General features: G+C 44.7%; 1 protein-coding gene across 3 annotated transcripts in view; it reads left to right on the top strand.

Annotated features, from left to right (window-relative positions):
- Window positions 1–20,091, top strand: part of RESF1 (retroelement silencing factor 1) — a 53,407-nt gene that overhangs the window by 17,127 nt on the left and 16,189 nt on the right. Inside the window, exons 2-3 of one of the 3 annotated variants that reach the window (XM_050917931.1) lie at window positions 1,889–2,020; window positions 16,414–16,454. The gene's annotated coding sequence lies outside the window, so the exon portion shown is untranslated. Of the gene's footprint in view, window positions 1–1,871; window positions 2,021–16,413; window positions 16,455–20,091 lie in introns of all 3 variants that reach the window. The other 2 variants (XM_050917921.1, XM_050917928.1) reach the window with 2 other exon arrangements.

The raw sequence follows: 20,091 nt of genomic DNA, 5'->3' as shown, positions 1-20,091 counted from the left end.
GATGCTTTCAACAGCGTTAGTAACATGCAGTGCTGATTTGCCTTCCTAGGGGACCTGAGAGAGGGGGCCATTGGGTTGTGACACTCTGCTATATTGATACACAGGTTATCCAAATGGAAATCCAGCTGTATCCATACATGCTATTCACTACACAACATTGAAGCCCCTCTGGGCATCAGAATCCGTTTGACAAGAGCTTTAGCTACCGCCATAGCATTTCTGTACAATATTCCCATTCTAGACATCTGCAGGGCAGCCACCTGGGCCTCTGAAGACACATTCGCAAACCACTATGCAATCACTCTTGGTTCAAGCTTGGACATACGACTAGGTCTCACTATACTAGCCTCAGCTACGAACTCCACTCTGAAGTCTCTTCCAGCCTCATGAGGGTGCTGTTCTACATTAACCTGAAGTGGAGCATCTACAGGGACAGCACTCCAAGAGAAGGTTACTTACCTTGTGCAGTAACTGAGGTTCTTAGAGATGTGTGACCCTGTGAGTGCTCTGCTACCCACCTTTTTCGCCTCTACTTCAGAGTTTGCAGTAAGGACTCTACGGTAGAGAAGGAACTGAGGGGATTGGGATGCATGAGCGCTGGTGGAATCGCAAATGGCACTGCTACTGAAAATCTCAGATCAGCAGTGCCAGGACGCACCAACACCTGAAGTGTAGCACCCACAGGGGGACACATCTCGAAGAACCTCAGTTACTGCATGAGGTGAATAACCTTCTCTTTGCCATTTTGTTGGGGCCGAGATGCTACCTATGTGTAAACTGTCTAGTTTAGGCCTAGTCTTTATTTGGCCTGGGTGTTGCCTCACTGACTTGTCCTCATGTAAACTTGCTTGATGCTTGCAGCTGTGGTGTAGGACAATGGTGATGTTTTAACCATAGAATGTATCCAAGTTAGAGGATATTTTATAGATAAGATGTTCTCAGTGCAATGGATGTACAGAATGTATTGCCAAAAGGTGGTTATGCAAAAACCAGGAAGTCCTTACATTAAGTCGCTATAGGTAGATGGCCTGGTAGGCATGAATGATCAGTGGAAATAAACAAATTAGAAAAGAGAGACGTTATGAAACTATAGTAGAACCTCAGAGTTACCAGCACCAGAGTTATGACTGACTGGTCACCCACACATCTCATTTGGAACTGGAAATATTCAAGCAGAGACAATAAAAGTACAATACTGTGTTACCTTTTTTTTTTTTTTTAGTAGTTTATATTTAAGTTTAAAACAATTTGATTAAGGAAGGAGACTTTCTGTGCTTGTTTCATTTAAATTAAGATGGTTCAAAGCTGCATTTTTCTTCTGCGTAGTAAAATTTCAAAGCTGTATTAAGTCAGTGTCACTTGTAAACTTTTTTTGAAAGAACAACCATAAAGTTTTGTTCAGAGTTATGAACATTTCAGAGTTATGAACAACCGCCAATCCCGAGGTCTGTAATGTAGATAGGAAAAGCTATGTAAATTAATATATTATATGAGTTACGTTAGACTTACAATGCTTAATATTGATGGGAGGAAAGTTTGATTTATATAATTTGAATAGATATAAATATGCTCAACTGTAAGGGGTAGCTGAAGCATAGTAGGAGAAATTCTCCGAGACCTGCCTACACCACAGGAATGGGTAACTAGCCATTGGGTTTTTTTTCTGCTTATGTGTAAGTAGTCATTGCTTTTATGTTGTAAAAGCTTTTTGGTACAAATAAAGGTTTTGAATGACTAAACCTAAATGTCTTGGCCTGACTATGTTAAATCTCACCTATCAACTTGGGTTTTGTTAATTACTTGAAATGCTTAGACTTAGCTTTTCCCTTTCTCTTGGTTTTTTATACTTGACACAATGATCGGAAATCAAGAAAATACTCCTTTACAGCTGCAGAAGAGGATACTGTCGTGGAAAACGACCACCACCGTGTTGAGTTGATCAGACAGCCTGAGGCTCCTTTATTGATTGATCAGAGATACATGCGTACGTACGGAGAGACGACAAAGCCCCTAGCAAGGGGTAAGTCGCTCTACCTTACAGCAGTGATACCTGTACTTATAAAGCTTAAAACCACAAATTATCATATGAGCTTATACATCCGATATTACCTTATTTGGCTAATACATGACATCTGCTAAAACATCTGCTGAAAACAATTGCTATTAATATATCATTTGTGAGCTAATTGCAAGCCTGCTCTTTTTTTTACTTCCCCACACAAAGGTTTCGTAATTGTCAGGACATTGACACTTGGTTTTCCCCCTACTTGCGGTTAAGCAGTTGCAAGTTACTTAGGCTTTTTGAGGAACTTGTGTCCAAAAATACATGTTGTTTGTACCTTTGGTCAAGTTATCATGAGTTATTTATGCTTGCACGAGCAACTTAATGAACTATAATGAACTAGAAGCTGTTAGTACATTTTGGCAGTGATGGACTGGTTACTTCCCCTTTTTAGCAGCATTTATATTGTTTTAGCAGCATTATTCATAGTTTGTGTATCATAAAATCAGAAAGTTAGCTTCAGGTGTGTTAGTAACGATTATTTTCTTATTTTCTATATGTTAATATGATTGAGGCCTATGGCCTTGATGTAATCATTAGCTTAATCAAGGCCTGGCTTCAGGGCCTGGGGTTATTTTTCTTTATCAATACTATAATTAAAAAATGGCTTCTACAATTAGGTGATTGAGAAGTCAGCTTCATTAGGTCATCTAATTTAGACTATGGTATCTTAAGGAAACACTGTTCTTTTCTCTGGAAGGGAACAAAGGACCAGAGTAGCCTACAACCATTGCCCGTTTTGCTGTAGGGCTGGAGACGATAGCATTGCCACCTCTGATCAATGTCAGGAAGTGGAGCGAAGCCAGGTTGGCAGGAGGGGAAGGTGGGGAGAAGAATGTGTGTGAGAGCGAACACAAGCATGGCAGAGAAAAGACCAGATTCTCAGTCTTCATTTCATCACCTTTGTATTTTGAAAGCTGCCTTAACAGGACAACCTGTGAATGACCTATATTTAGGAATTTCATATTATTGAATATTGGTCTGTATTTCATTATGGCTAGCCTAAGTCTGTGAGAAAACAGATGCCCAGGAAAGAGGCCCCTCAAACTGCGAAAAGTGTCTACAGAACTATGAACAGGATTGGTTCCTTTTGCAACAACAAATGGTGATTGAAATGTTTTCTGAAATGATGAAATGGGGATGCATTAAAAAATGTTAACTCAGTGAGAACTGCCTGTTGTCCCAGCTGTACTAGTGAAATATGAGAGGGAAGGGTCATAGATCAACAGAGTTGTTTGGCAACTAGAAGAGTCAAGATTCACAAAAGTTGGGAGGAAAAAAATTAAGGCTGTAACAAGTTCAGCTGTCTGCAAAGCACTTACTTGTGGCCAGGGGTGGCTCTGAGGCACCGTGCCCCTATTTCCCATCTTCAGGGCCCTTTAAGAACGCCAAACAGCCTCTCTCATGGCTACCACCATCTCTGCTTCGAGCTGTTTTAATAACAAAAAAAAAAAAAAAATCAGATACAATCCTCAAGGTCCCTGTCATAAACAGATAGTTAAGGGTTAATATCTCTTTTACCTGTAAAGGGTTAAGAAGCTCAGTAAACCTGGCTGACACCTGACCAGAGGACCAATCGGGGGACAAGATACTTGCAGATCTCAGTGGAGGGAAGTCTTTGTTTGTGCTGTTTTTTTTTGTTCGCTCTTGGGGCTAAGAGGGGGCCAGACGTGCAACCGGGTCTTTCTTCAATCTTTCTGAAACAATCTCTGATGTTCCAAATAGTAAGTATTAGCTAGAAAAGGCGGATTAGTCTTATGTTTGTTTTCTTAACTTGTGAATGTGTATTTTGCTGGAAGGATATTTTACTTCTGTTTGCTGTAACTTGTATCTTAGGCTAGGGAGGAGGGAGTCCCTCTAGTCTATATAAGCTGAAGACCCTGTAAACATTTTCCATCCTGGTTTTACAGAGATAATTTTTACTTTTTCTTTCTTTAATTAAAAGCTTTCTTTTTTGAGAACCTAATTGATTTTTTCCTTGTTTAAGACCCAAGGGGTTTGGGTCTGAACTCACCAGCGGATTGGTGGGGGGAAGGTTAATTCCTCTCTGCTTTAAGATCCAAGGAGTTTGGATCAGTGTAGTCTCTCAGGGTAACTCAGGGAGGGGAAAGTCTGGGAGCGGGAAGGAGGGGGAATGGTTTATTTCTCCTTGTTTTAAGACCCAAGGGGTTTGGGTCTTGGGTCCCCCAGGGAAGGTTTTGGGGACAGGGAGTGTAGCAGACACTGGAATTTCTGGTTGGTGGCAGCGCTATCAGATCTAAGCTAGGAATTAAGCTTAGAAGGGCATATGCAGGTCCCCACTTTTTGGACGCTAAAGTTCAAAGTGGGAAAAATACCTTGACAGTCCCAAAATCAAGTCCATCCCCCTCACAAAATTCATACTCCACTCTGGAATCTTCCAGCACACCGAGAGCTATTCTTCTGCCCCAGTCTGTTCTTTGCAAAGCTGCGACTCCCTGCTCTTCCTAGCTGGAGCTCAGCCTACTGGCTCTTGCTTCTAGGCCCCAACCTTTCTCCCAATGAGGGTCTTGTGCAGCAGGGTGTAATACTGATAAAACTTGTTATAACTTGGAACATACACAGGGCAAGCAAGTAACACCCACAGAGGGGTTTTAGGCTTTGCTGTACTGACATAGCTTTGCGCTGCTAATATTATCCTAACAGGCAGTTGTTTGTGATCAGCATAATTGACGAAAATTAGGACTGATACCAGTGAAACTCCATTTTGAAGTCCTCAGATTCTGTTTTGTGTCCCTGGCTTTCATTTTCAATAAGTAATAGTTACTCTACCATTAAATGGAAACTGCAGATCACATAGGACTAAATAGAGAATTGGCAGGAAAAGGATGGTAAACAACAATGACTTAAGAGATCATAACACTGAGGTAAATAATGTTTGAAAGTCTAAAAATAGAACTGACAATTAGCACAAGCAGGTAAATAAGTAGGATGCTGTTGCGTCTAAAAATAGAATTGAAAAATGCCATAAAGGTCAGTCTGGCAGTTGAGAGAAGGACAGTGAGGAGAGACGAAGAAAGATTCTGAGCGCACGCGGGAGAGATAATGCAGCATAATCACCGGAGTAAGTCTGTCAAACTTATAGTTACAGGTATGGTCACAGCTATAATATAGTAGTGTGTGTTTGTGTGTGGGGGGATTAATAAAGATGATCCCTGGCTCCTGCCACACCCATTCATTTTACCCTACTGGTACTGGCATTCCCAGAGGGGCAAGACTCAGCACCACTGGTGCCGCCAAGGATCAGGGAGTTGTCAGGACTTCACCTGGTGCTGCGGCAGCTGTCTATGAATTGGATGGTGTAACTCAGTTCTGCTGTGCTGAGAACCCAGCGATCTGAAGTAATCTGAGTCCAGGCATCCAGGAAGCGGGAGAGGTAGCTGGAGAACAAGGGTGTAGCTGGATCTGATGTAGATGGGATTACAATGCAAACATCAGGCATCTGATCAGAACGAGTGCTTCGAGGATCTCGAGTGTCTGGGGTTGGACTGCACGCGGTGTGGTGTGAGATTTTTAGTATCTAGTGTGTTTGACAGAGCCAGATGTAAGATAATAGCACATATCATCTGAGATTTGTGAGTCACAAAACACTGAAATGTTGTTGGTCCCTAATTCTGAAGTGATTTGAGGAGAATAGCATGTGTGGATATACAGACCTCAGATAAAATATTAATTTAAGTCTTTTGTGTTTCAAATGAGTTTCATTATAAGCTTAAAGGGATTTTTTTCTGTTAAGATGTTGATTCCAAAAGATAATGTAAATGTCTTGTTGATAGGATCACTGGTCTGGTTCTAAATTAGTGGAGGAGAAACTGTAGATGATGGAACTGATCATAAGTTTGAACTTTTGAATTTTGCTGATGAAGGAAAAGTTTGTATATTTTGTTGCTAGTTTTTCCAATCAGCGATTTTTATGCCGTTTTTATGTATTTTTATGTCCTTAAACTGGTGATACAATGTCATCTTGTGACTTTTCATCCATCTAGCTTCCTTAAAAGTGGTCACATGTTGCTTTTGTTGTTAATATATTTTTCAGAGGTTACAAACCTACAGTCTTTGAGTTCTCAATAATACCAATTTTTTTTTCATCACTGATTTAAGTGAGGATCTTACAAATTGATGCTTGTGTCAGTACCTGGTAGTAATATTGACCCTTTTAGTCCTTTTCTTTCTGCATATTTCATCCATTTATAAATCAATTATTCTTTAGAATCTTTATGATATTAGCAAAGAGTGTGTTTGACACTAAAGCCCAGAATACTAGCTCTTGACCTGTAAGTAACCCTATTCAGGAATTGTATGTATTAGGGTATATCTAAGAATCCTTGGCATCTCCATGTCTATAAAACTCAAGATAGTTTTAGAAACCATTCCCTTAAAATAAATAAATTATATAATGCTTACATAAGCAGATATAAACCTGGGAAACTGATGATGGATGATTGTTACAACAGATGTTTCCTATAAGGGAATTATTATGGGGGAAGAAAGACCCATTGAAAGATATTATTTTGATGAATCATTAGTCCTCTCAGCTGTAGTTATGCCTTCACACACAAATCAGGTAAACTGAGAATGAATACGAAATGATAAAAGAACGTAAGTTTCTTTTGGCAAAGAGGGGTATTGGTTTAAAAACACTATATAATGACACTGTTTTTGGAACTTGGAGAATGAAACTGCTTGCCACCAGTTGCAGCGAAGAAGAGACACAGCGCCAGCTCTTTATCACATACATAAAGGGTGGTAGTGTATCTCTTCTTGCTATATTCTGTATAGTGCTGTACAAATCTCTGATAATCTTTGGTTAAATAATTTCAGTTTTGCCTGTTCAAGGATATATCTACACTACGGGAGTATTCCGATTTTCATAAACCGGTTTTGTAAAACAGATTGTATAAAGTCGAGTGCACGCGGCCACACTAAGCATATTAATTCGGCGTTGTGCGTCCATGGTCCGAGGCTAGCGTCGATTTCCGGAGCGTCGCACTGTGGGTAGCTATTCCGTAGCTATCCCATAGTTCCTGCAGTCTCCCCCACGCCTTGGAATTCTGGGTTGAGATCCCAGTGCCTGATGGGGCAAAAATCATTGTCGCGGGTGGTTCTGGGTAAATGTCGTCAGTCATTCCTTCCTCCGGGAAAGCAACGGCAGACAATCATTTTGCGCCCTTTTTCCCTGGATTGCCCTGGCAGACGCCATAGCATGACAACCATGGAGCCCGTTCAGCCTTTTTTTTACAGTCACCGTATGTGTACTGGATGCCGCTGACAGAGGTGATACTGCAGCGCCACACAGCAGCATTCATTTGCTTTTGCATGATAGCAGAGACGGTTATCAGTCGTTCTGTACCGTCTGCTGCCATTGTAAATTGGCAATGAGATGACGGCTATCTGTCGTTCTGTACCATCTGTTGCTATCATGAGTGCTCCTGGCTGAGCTCGGCCGGCGTCGCAAAGGCGAAAATGGGAATGACTCTGAGTCAATTCCTCCTTTATGGTATCTAAAAATAGTCAGTCCTGCCTAGAATATGGGGCTGCTGTACTAGAGAACCAGTGTATCAGAGAACCAGAGAACACAGCTGCTCCGTGCCAGATCCTGCAGAAATGATGAGCTGCGTGCCATTCACGGGGGTTGCCCCTGCAACAACCCCCTTTTGCTTTCCTCCTCCCCAACCTTCCTGGGCTGCTGTGGCAGTGTCCCCCCCATTTGTGTCATGAAGTTATAAAGAATGCAGGAATAAGAAACAGGGACTTGTTAGTGAGATAAAATGAAGGGGAGGCAGCCTCCAGCTGCTATGATAGTCCAGGCAGGACATTAAGCGGTGTGGGGGAGAGGAACCCAGCATCCCGCTGCTATGATAGTCCAGGCAGTACAGAATCTTTTCTTTATACATGAAAAGACAGGGCTGATTGAAGCTCAGCCCCCAGTTGCTGTGATGTAGACGGTTACCAGCCGTTCTGTACCATCTACTGGGAATGACCAGGAATCATTCCTATTTTTACCCAGGCGCCCGCCCGGCCGGCCTCATCTGAGGCCAGCCAGGGATATTCAGCAGTTACCAAGCATATTGTACCGTCTGCCACCGGGAAGGGAAGAGGAGCAGATACTGCTCTTCACTGCCGCAGCATCGCGTCTACCAGCAGCATTCAGTACACATAGGGTGACATTAAAAAAAGTCAAGAAATGATTTTTTCCCCTTTTCTTTCACGTGTGGAGGGGAGGGGGTACACTGAGGAGCTATACCCTGAACCACGCCAGACAAGGTGTTTGAACCTACAGGCATTGGGAGCTCAGCCAAGAATGCAAATACTTTTCGGAGACTGCTGTGGACTGTGGGATAGCTGGAGAACCTCATAGCGTGGATGGGTACAGCGTTAAATCGGTTTAATGCTGCTAAAATAGGTTTAAGCGCGTAGTGTAGACCAGGCCCAAGAATCTCAAGTAGTTATTAACTCAGACACACAACCCTTGCTAAGGATAACCTAATTTTGATTGGACCGAGTTGCACAGTGTGTTTGACATCTGATTTGTCAATAGAGAGAGATAATACAAGGCAGAGGAAGCAAAGTTCACAAACTAAGAATCAAGAGTGAGTTTGAGAAACTTGACTTTTCAGGTCAACAAGCCATCTGAAGGAAGACTGACATTTTAGAAACCCCAAGACCTTGGGGAGAAGTTATGATGTCAACAAACAAGCCACTCCAGCCTTTTAACCATTCTCTTTCTGCACCCAAAGAACTGCTAGCAATAAGTGCTGTGCCAGCAGAACATCACCACCTGGATCCTTGTTTGCAGTTCTAGCTCCTACTTTGAGAGTCCAGAAGACTCAGAGCTGAATGAAGTGTTGGCAAACCTCCCTTCATTTTGTTTTCCTTTTTTTTTTTAAATTACATATGTCCAAGTCTTCTTACGTGGTGAGTTTTTTTTTTTTTAGGATAGGATGTGAAAGTGTGGCTATGCGCATGTATGTGCGTGATCACACCCATAAAGTCCATCGGAGGAGGGCCTCAAATGTTTTGCAGGGTTAAACAGCTTTAAATACTTTTCACAAAACTATTCATTAAAGTGTGTTCTGTATTTTATGCTTTAAAGTCTTGAGAAATTCAGATTACCATAAATTACAGATGACAAACAGGGGCGGCTCCAGGCACCAGCACGCCAAGCGCGTGCCTGGGGCAGCAAGTCATGGGGGGTGCTCTGCCAGTTGCCATGAGGGCGGCAGGCAGGCTGCCTTCGGCGGCATGCCTGCAGAGGGTCTGCTGGTCCCATGGCTTCGGCGGACCTCCTGCAGGCAAGCCACCGAAGGCAGCCTGCCTGCCGTGCTTGGGGCGGCAGAATACCTAGAGCCGCCCTGGTGGTAAATAAGAGTTGTCAAACTTCTACTTATTAAAAGTGTTCCGATAAATATCTCTTAGGGAAATAGGATTAGCCACCACATAAGAACTGAAGTCTTAAGGAAGCTTTATAATTGGCTCTGAGATAGCGATTTAGACATTAGATAAATTGATTTCATAATAAGATGTTTAACCATTCAAATTGTAGATTTAATTGAGTCTAGTAAATCTTTAGTTGAGATTTGTAAGCAAATGGGTAGACCTCTTGGAATCCTTAATCCTTAGAATGATTAACTAATTTTTGTATTAACTTGATTTGATTTAACCTCCAATCCAATATTGAGACTAACTTGTTTGGTTTGATAGTTGCAATGCTTTTTTAAAAAGTTTAATTTAAATCATAGGTTTGCTTTGTAAATACGTTTTCTTAAACTGAGTTTAGTTAGTTTTTAGTTCTAATACAGCTTATAAAAACAGATGATCACATTTCTTTCAATAAGCAACATGGGTCCAGTTTTGCTTTGATTTTGTTAATTAAGATGCTATGATTTGGTAATTTTGTACATGTACTGGAGCTTGTCTGTGACATATGCTTTGTAAGTTCAAAAAAAGATTACATAAATTCTGTGTAGGTTCTCTTGTTTAAGAGATACAGAAGCATACCTTTTAAAATCGTCTAGAGCAGGAATGGGCAAACTTTGGCCTGAGGGCCACGTTGGGGAATAGAAATTGTATGGGGGGCCATGAATGCTCACAAAATTGGGGTTGGGGTGTGGGAGGACGTGAGGGCTTTGGGGTGGGGCTGGGGATAAGGAGTTTGGGGTGTAGGAGGGTGCTCTGGGCTGGGACTGAGGGGTTCGGAGGGTGGGAGGGGGATCAGGGCAGGGGCAGAGGTGCGGGAGGGGGTGCAGGTTCTGGCTTAGGTTGTGGGATCTGAGGTGGGGCTGGGAATGAGAAGTTTGGGGTGCAGGAGGGTGCTCTGGGCTAGGATTGAGGGGTTTGGAGGGGGGATCAGGGCAGGGGGTTGTGGCATGGGGAGAGGCTCAGGGGGTGCAGGCTCTCTGCAGTGCTTATCTTAAGTGGCTCCTGGAAGCAGTGCTATGTCCCTTCTCCGGCTCCTACGCAGAGGCACGGCCAGGCGGTTCTGCACACTGCCCCATCTGCAGGCACCGCTCCTGCAGCTCCCATTTGAGCGCATAGGAACCGGAGCGGGGCCATGCTGCAGCTTCCTGGAGACATGTGGTGCTGCTCCCGACCCTGCACCCTGGCCGGAGTGCGGGAGTGGGGCTGAGCCGCTAGATGCAGATCATAAGCTGGCTTAAAACAGCTCGCAGCCCAGATCCAGCCCGTGGCCTGTAGTTTGCTCACCCCTCTATAGTACAGAGTATATTAGAGTGAAGATTACTGAAATCATTTTAATTGTTGTGGAAAGGACAAGAAATACTAAAAATTTCCAATAACAGTATTTTATTACTCTCAATGTAAGGAATTATGAAGATTTTGATATTAGAAGCAAAGATAAGGCTGGTGGTAGCTTGAAAAATCAGTCGTGTCTGGACACTGCCAAAATAAGTCTGTTTCCTTTTGCTTGAAAAAGCTGTTCATTTTCAATGAGTAGCAAATTGAAGGGAAACTGCTAGTAAAACTCAAATTTGTAGATCGTTTGACAAAGGGAATGTAAGAGGATTTGATTTAGGTAACTCAACATGGAAAGCGTTAATACTTTACCCGTTCCAGGGAACGGCTCGCAGCTTCCCTGTGTTCCAAAAATCACTCACTTGTATAACTATATTTATGTCCTACATGTTTACAACAATTCTGATTGTAAATGGAAAGAAATGTGACAATTTTACATCTTTCAGATACACACTTTCCCATTCAGGTCACTGTCTACTTTTCCACGTTGCCCCCCAAAAAGGTGCGACAGTTTAACTATCAGAAATACAACTGCTGGTAACCATAGACTTAGGGTTTGGCTGCACTTGCAGGTGTGCAGCGCTGGGAGTTAAAGCTGTCTTTGTACAGCTGTGTAGGGAAAGTGCTGGAGTGAGGCCACACTGACAGCTACCAGCTCTGCAGTGTGGCCACATTTGCAGCATTTTCAGCGGTGTTGGGAATGGTGCATTATGGGCAGCTATCCCACAGAGCACCTCGTTCCATTTTGGTGCCATGAGTTGTGGGAAGGGGGTGGAGGGCGTGGGTCATTTTGCTTCCTGTCCCAATGCCCTCTGATGCATCGCTTCACATCCCAGCAATCTCTGTTTTTCCGTCCACGTTTGGCGCCATCTTGGCTCTCAGCGGTTTCTGTGCAGCATGATTTCTGTGGGAAATGGAGCCTGAACTGCTGAGGCGTATGCTGATGAGTCTCGCCAGCACATCACGTTTGGCAGTTGAGCTGTTCCTTAAGATCCAAAGTGATGAGGAGTCCAACGATGATAGCAAGACGCCTGACGCGTACGACACTAAATTGCTTCTGGCATTCACGGAAATGCTAAGCACTGTGGAACACTGCTTTTGGGCTCGGGAAACAAGCACTGAGTGGTGGGATCACATCGTCATGGAAGTCTGGGATGATGAGCAGTGGCTGCAGAACTTTCGGATGAGAAAAGCCACTTTCATGGGACTGTGTGAGGAGCTCACCCCACCCTGCGGCACAAGGACACGAGATTGAGAGCTGCCCTGACGGTGGAGAAGCGGGTGGCTATTGCAGTCTGGAAGCTGGCAACTCCAGACAGCTATCGATCGGTCGGGAACCAGTTTGGAGTGGGAAAGTCGACCGTTGGAATCGTGATGATGCAAGTTTGGAGGGCCATTAATCGCATCCTGCTAAGAAGAACCGTGACTCTGGGGAACGTGCAGGACATTGTGGATGGCTTTGCACAAATGGGTTTCCCTAACTGTGGAGGGGCAATAGATGGGACGCATATTCCTATTCTGGCACCACCCCACCTAGCATCCGAGTACGTTAATCGGAAGGGGTATTTCTCTATGGTTCTCCAGGCGCTTGTGAATCACCATGGGCGTTACATTGACATTAACACAGGCTGGTCTGGAAAGGTGCATGATGCACACATCTTTCGGAACACTGGCCTGTTCAGGAAGCTGCAGGCAGGGACTTTTTTCCCAGACCGGAAGATCACAGTAGGGGATGTTGAAATGCCCATTGTGATCCTTGGAGACCCCGCTTACCCGTTAATGCCTTGGCTCATGAAATCATATACAGGGAAGCTTGACAGGAGCAAAGACTGGTTCAAGTACAGGCTGAGCCGATGCAGAATGACTGTGCAGTGTGCTTTTGGCCGTTTAAAGGGGCGCTGGCGATCTCTGTATGGAAAGCTAGACGTGGGTGAAAGCAGCATCCCCGTGGTTATATCCGCGTGCTGTACCCTCCATAATATTTGTGAAGGGAAGGGTGAAAGATTCAGTCAGGCACGGACCTCTGAGGTTCAACGCCTGGAGGCTGAATTTGCACAGCCAGAGAGCAGGGCTACTAGAGAGGCCCAGCACAGGGCTGCAAGGATTAGGGATGCCTTGAGGGAGGAATTTGAGGCTGAAAACCAACAGTAATGTTGGGTGCCTTGCACGGGAGTGAAGTGCAGTGGTTACAATGTTAGTAAGAATCTGTGTTTCCTAAGCTGATATGCAGTGCCTGTTTCTTTCCTGGGCTAAGGAATCTTTGACTTTCTGCAATAATAAAGACTGTTTTCAAAGCAAAGAATTCATTTATTGAAAAGAAAATAACTTTGACAGACACACAACATTTCGGGAACGTAAAACGGCAGGGGGTTGGGGTGGGGAACTGTACAAGTCATAGGTTTGAATATGTCCTGTCTGGAGTGCTGTGCAATGACTGCTGCACTTCTAGATGCCTATACTGCATGGTGATGGGGGTTGAGTGCAGAGGGTAAGGATCGTAGTTCTCAGGACTGGTTCGTGAATGTACAGGTGTTGGAGGCAGCTGGTGGTGGTAAGAACCTGGATGCTGTGGAAGGGAGTTTTGAGCTGACATTGGGGCTCAAGAGAGAGAGCTTTGTTACGGGGGGTGCCGGCGCGGTAGTGCTCTGCCTGCATGGGTACAAGCGCCTGGATAGAGTCCGCTTGGTGCACCATTATGTTTATCAGTTGCTTTGTGCTTCTCGTCCTGGCCGCTGTGTTTTTCTGGCGGATCCTACTTTCCCTTTCCCTCCAGTCCAGCACTTTTTGATTCATTGTGGCAGAGTGATCCATAACTGCTTGCCGCATGTCTTCTTTGATTTTTTGCACCTTCTTCCGGAGGTTTTGGAGTCTTTGAGCTGTTGTTAACACAGGCAGCTGAGATCTCAAGGTTGCTTGTGGAAAGGCAAAAAAGGGAACACTTAACAGAGGCAGCATTGTTTATATCAGACAGTTATTCCTACATAGTGAAGGAGTTTACAGTCTTCTCAATAGCATAATTTTCCCATACCATAGAGAGCACACACAACCCACAGGAGCCCCGAAATGGTGAGTAAGGGGGACTGATTGCTTCAGGGTTGTACTGTCCTCAAGGTTTCTATGCGTTGGGGAAAGCAAACAGCTGCAGGGGGCACCTACACTGAACAGTCTCCCAACATTTTCCACAGGAGTTGATCCTGGAAGATATCTTGCTGCTGCGGGTCACCTGGGAAGAGCGGGAGGGTCTTCTACAGCAATGCGGATTCCTCCCTGGCCCCTGTGCAGCTTTCCTGTGTCTTGCAATGGTCCCCCCATCCCTCGCGGCACAGTGGAGCGGACACGTTAGCCTGATTGGGACAAGGACCACAGTGGCTCTCCCAGTAAACTTGCGCAAGCGCATTGCCCACACTATTCCACATCTAGGCATGCATGCAGCCCTAACCCTCCCTCCTCTCCCGAAAAATTTCCATCCTGAAAGTAAAAGCTGCTTACTGGGAACCTGCTCCTCTGTTTGTCCTCCACCAAGTACCTGCTGCTGTGACTGGCTACCTTCCTCCTGGCTTGAGGAGAGCTCCTGGCTGCATGCCACCAAGGACTCCGGGGTGTCTCCCCCCCACCCCAGTACCCTCATCCTCGGTTTCCTCCTCTTCCCCCCCACGCTCGCTCTGAAGTGTCCATCGTGGTCCTCGGGTTGGCGGTGGGGTCACCCCCAAGTATCGTGTCCAGCTCTTTGTAAAAACGGCAGGTTGTGGGGGCAGCGCCGGAGCGGCAGTTTCCCTTGCAGGCTTTGCAATAGGCACTCCACAGGTCTTTCACTTTAACCCTGCACTGCAGCGCGTCCCGGTCATGGCCCCTTTCCAGCATGGCCCTTGATATCTGCCTAGGTATCGTAATTTTTACGACTGGAGCGCAACTGTGACTGCACAGCTTCCTGCCCCCAAACACTGATGAGGTCCAGCAACTCGCCATTGCTCCTTCCTGGGGCTCGTTTGGTGCGTGGAGGCATGGTCAGCTGGAAAGATTCACTGATTGCACTCCACACCTGGCTGAACAAACAGGAAGGGGATTTTTTAAATTCTCGGGGCATTTAAAGGGCAGGTCACCTGAGGCTAGGGCAGTAGAGTTCGAACTGATGAGCAGAGTGGCTGAACGGGCATTCTGGGATACCTCCTAATATCTCTGGAGGCCAATAACAGCGCTTTTGGTGGCCACCCTGGTGGAGCAGCGCTGTATCACCAGCGCTGCAGTCATTATTCCCCAGGCCGAGGTGGAGTACAGCCAGCGCTGTAGCCAGGGAGATGCAAGGCACATACAGTGCTATAAGTGTGTTGCAGCACTGTAAAGCCACCACCAGTGCTGCAACTCTCCAGTGTAGCCAAATCCTATGACTGTATTTTCATCATGAACCAGTCTCTCTTATTCTCTTTCCCTGAAGTATGGGAAATAAATCTTAGGAATTATGCGCCATTAATGATTTTCCCTTAACTTCTATAGTGTGGTCAGGCCAATAAGAATGATTCTGGAGAAATGATTCAGAGCTTTTTTACTTGAATTTACAGGTTAGAGACATTTTCCTGGTTTGAGCTCAAGGCATTTGTTGTTGAAGCACCATGCTATGTTCTGTGGGGAGGGATAGCTCAGTGGTTTGAGCATTGGCCTGCTAAACCCAGAGTTGTGAGTTCAATTCTTGAGGGGGCCACTTAGGGATCTGGGGCAAAATCAGTACTTGGTCCTGCTAGTGAAGGCAGGGGGCTGGACTCAATGACCTTTCAAGGTCCCTTCTAGCTCTATGAGATAGATATATCTTAAATTATTATTATTTTATATTATTTATATGAGCCACGTGACGTATGGATGAGGCTCTGTTATTATAAAGCACTTGGATAGAATGCCTGAAGTTTTTGATGAAAAACTCTAAAAACAAGACGCCTAGGTAGAAACTTCCAAATGCATTAATTCAGTGTTAGATCTGCACTTGCAGGTGGCTAACCATAGGCCTTAAGTCCCTTGAGCTCTCTAACAAATCAATCTGGTAACTGAAGAAGCAGAACTCTGTGTAGGCCAAAGGTGACATGTATAAGGGGACAAAATTTTCTTTCCGTCTCCACTCACCCTCAAATGAGAGAGGCTGTTAGGTTTAGATGTTTTGTTTTAAAGGAGAAAAGGCAAATACAAAATGGGGTTAATAAGTACCAGTGATGGTGATGAAATGAAGAAGTGGTCATCTTCCAAGAAGATAACCATATTCTCTAAAGCACTATTAAACTAAATAAAATCAGAGCCCAGTTAAGCTACATGGTCTGTTTTTTGACAGTATCTTAAAGAGCCACAGTCTGATAACTTAATTGCCGTTTAGAGAATACTACCTGTCTATATGCATGAAGTAGTAAGCTAGAGAAGGGGATGGACAAATAAAATTCCACTTGTCTAAATGTTGCTTTTATTTAAAATAAATAAATAAACAGAAGCTCTCAAATTAGCTTGAGGTAAGCACAGGCAATGAAGTTAAAATTCCTTTTGACTAGAGGCTGCTATTCTCAACTTATGTTGGCTTCTATTGTCTAATAATTTCTTTTATGTTGCAGGTTGTATGAAGACGGGAAGCCTCTTGTCCGGAATACCATCAGTAAGTGATTTTCATTGTTACACAAACTTATAGTGGATTTGATCAAAGAGTTTGTCATGGTTTTGTAAGTGTGTGAAATTATTTTCCAACTCACAAAACATAACTTGACCATAATTTGGAGGAAGAATAAGGTTCATGTATGCAAAAAGTGCTTGTTCAAATCTGGCATTTAGGTTTCCTCATAAAGATTCAGGGTTTGGGGTTTTTTGTACTCTTTCTACAGGATCTTATTTTCACTTTTATATTCCTTTGATTATCACTGTCCTTTTTGCATCTCTCTGTATATGTAGGTCTGTAATACTTCCCTAAATAGGTGTCTGCAAGTGACTGCCCTTGAACCTACTAGGTGCTAAAAAGATGCAGAAAGTTAATAAAGGAACACAAAATGGCTTTACAAACACTGACTTCAGCCTCTCACTACTCCGTGAACTTGAACAATATTTCCACTTTATAGAGTAAAGTGTAAGTGTCTTGCTCAGAATTGGGAGCAAAACCAGAGCTCTTGGTTCTCTCTCATGAGCCTCAACCACAAGACTATCCTTCCTTCTATAATTGCGAAAAGTATCCTATTGAATATTCTTATTGTATGATCCAGTTAAACTGCAAGAGTGCTAGCCTGATCAACTTCAAACCTTATTTCTGCTAGACTTGAACTAAATGTTCTCAAGATCTAAACCACAGCTCTGGGTGCCAGGTGACTCGCTCTTTGTGGTTATGGGCAAACCACTCGGTCTCAGGTCCCCTTTTGTAAAATGAGGATAATATCAAACTACCTCATAAAGATTATGGGAATTTTCATTATAGATGGCACAGGTAGCACTGCCTGTTACTAAGGTTTCTCAGTCTGAATGTTTTTGGAAGACTTCAGCCAAAACAGTTCAACTGTTTCTGAGAGTGGAACTAGAGAGAATGGAGCTTGTTTTTCACTGTTTAAAAATCCCTGGTTCCTTTTCTTAGGAAAGCTCTATTGCTCCCCTGACTTGGAGCAGGAACTTGAAACTTGGTAGGGGGGTGGCTTTGTATCAGTGATACATCATTTGTTGTCCCTGTGAAAATGCACTCAAATTTGGTCAAATTATAAGCCGTTTAAAAAATTGCAGTTCACACATGCTCATTGGAAACTTCCTAGAGCTTAAAAGCTAAAATCTCTGAAGATTCTGCTCATACTGACTATGCACCATCTCCTAACAGTTCCTAATGCTGACCAGACTATAGATTTGACATCCCTATAGAGCAGCTGAACATGTTTCTTCCTCTCTCAGCTTCTACATGTGACCAGACTGCATGTGCCATCTCCAGAGTGAGTGAGCATACTTCAGCCTAAGCCTACAGGAGTGAAGACAGTCTTTCCCTATAATGGTTTCTCTAGGCTGCGGTGGGGCCAGGCACTGGAAATGAGAGCAGGGAGCCTGTTTCTCCATTGTTCTCAGTGACACATGCCTTGGTGCCTGCAGTGGGGAGCATTTGTGGAGAAGACTGTTTGACTCAAATAGAGAGAGGATATGAGCCAGATGTAGGACATGTCCCAATCTATTCCTCTGGTCTTCCCCGACAAGAATCCTGGGATGGAGACTGAAACTGGAGGCTGGTAGTGGGTGGAGATGGGGATAGGCTGGGTAAAAAGACTAGGTCTGGGAGCCAGCAAGGCAAACTGAGCTGGGAGGCGAAGGAAACTGAGACTGGCATTATGAGCAGACTGGGAACCAGTGGGGGGACCTGAACGTGGAGGGGAAACAAAGCTGCCACGGTTGCACAGGCAATTCTGACATTTCCTAACCTTTGAGTTCTTCACTTTACAACTTTAATAGGATCCTTGGACCAAGATCCAGAGGCAATGTCTTTTTTCGTCCGATGGGGGACACCTCTCCTGTATGCCTTCCTTCCTACGCTGTTGCTGTCTAGGGTCATACGAGGGCCAGCTAAGCCAAAGTCATCCGCATAGATAGCCTCCACATGGCCAAGCAAACCTGGTATCCACACTGTGATAGACCCAGGCCAGTTGGGTATAGCAGAAGGCAGATATACTGGCCACTGGGTTAAGTTTTCTGTTCCCTGACTGACCAGAGCAGGGGCTGCTCCAGGCTAATGAGAACACCTGACTCTAATTAACCTACAAAGAGTCAGGTGAGGCCATTCCGTTAATGTGACCACCTGACTCTAATTAAGGCCCTGCTGATACTATAAAAAGGGCTCACTTCAGTCAGACAGAGGGGAGCCAGAGGCGAGGAAGTGTGGCTGAAGGACTGGTTACTGAAGACGCCCTCAGACCATCATTAAAAGAGCCTTAAGGTAAGGGTGAAGAAGGGAGAAGCAGGAGAGCTGTGGGGAAGTGGCTCAGGGAAATGTAGCAACTCTGGCAGTGAAAGGTTGGCTGCCAACAACTGCTACCATTAGGGTCCCTGGGCCGGAACCCGGAGTAGAGGGCGGGCCCGGTTCCCCCCAACCCACCACTACAGGAACATCTCCTGGGAGGGGAAGTCAGCCTCCTGTCCTGACAGGGGCCTGAACAGAGACTGTGGGAGTTCTCTCACCAACCTCCTTGCAGGCCTATGATGAAAAGGTCTCAGTAGACTGTAACCCTGGCCCTAGAGAGAGAAGGGCTACGTGGAGGGTCACAGTGAGCCACTGAGGCTAGCATAAACTGCCTAGAAGCGCAGGACCCACGGGAGCAAGGTCAGAGCTCTGCCACAATACCTACAGCGGATGTCAGCATGCCCACCATGTGTCCTCCCACTTCCAAATCTCCATTCACAGGATGCAGGTCAGACCTTGCACCCGAACCTGGAGATACTCCACTTGAGAGCTTGTCTCCTCACTGGTTCCAAGGCGAGGAGATGATCTGCTCTGAGGAAGTCAGACATGGTGTTACACAGTAAACAGTCAACTACACGCTTGACATACCTCCACAAATGGAACAAATTCCAAACATGTTGCCTAAACAAACAAATTGAAGCCACCATCTCTACCCGTGCCATTAGTCCTGGACTACATACTTCATCTTAAGAAATCCGGTCTCTCAGTGAGTTCACTCCGAGTATACCTGGCAGCAGTCACAACCTTCCACCATAAGGTGGATGAGGTTTCAGCGTTTGGTCATCCAATTACCAAAAGATTCCTGTAGGGCGTATGTAATCTCTACCTAGAACCCAGAGCCTCAACTCCTCCATGGGACCTCACGTTAGTGCTTCGATCTCTCACAAGCGTCCCATTTTAACCTTTGGCTACATGCTCACTACTACACCTTTCCATGAAAGTAGCCTTTCTCGTTGCCATTGTGTCCACAAGGCATGTATCTTGGGGCCCTTATGGCATATCCACCATATATGATCTTTCTCAAGAATACAGTCACTCTAAGACTGCATCCTACATTTTTACCTGAAGTCCCTTCTTCATTCCACCTCAGCCAACCCATTCATTCTCTCACATTCTTCCCTAAACCAAGAACAGACAAGAGGCAGTATTCCAGACCCTGGACATCAGAAGGACACAAGCCTTTTATCTCAAACAGACCAGACTGTTCAGAAAAACTCCTAAATTGTTTCTCCCCAGTACAGAGGGGTTTAAAGGCAAATCCATATCTAAGCAGAGACTTTCCAAAAGGATTTCAAGTTGTATCCAGTTTTACTTCTGTCAACAT

The sequence above is a fragment of the Gopherus flavomarginatus genome, chromosome 1 (genome assembly GCF_025201925.1).
Source record: "Gopherus flavomarginatus isolate rGopFla2 chromosome 1, rGopFla2.mat.asm, whole genome shotgun sequence".
In the NCBI taxonomy this organism is placed as follows: Eukaryota; Metazoa; Chordata; order Testudines; family Testudinidae; genus Gopherus; species Gopherus flavomarginatus.
The sequence above is the reverse complement of the archived record's forward strand: the minus strand, read 5'-3'. Positions and strand labels throughout refer to the sequence as shown.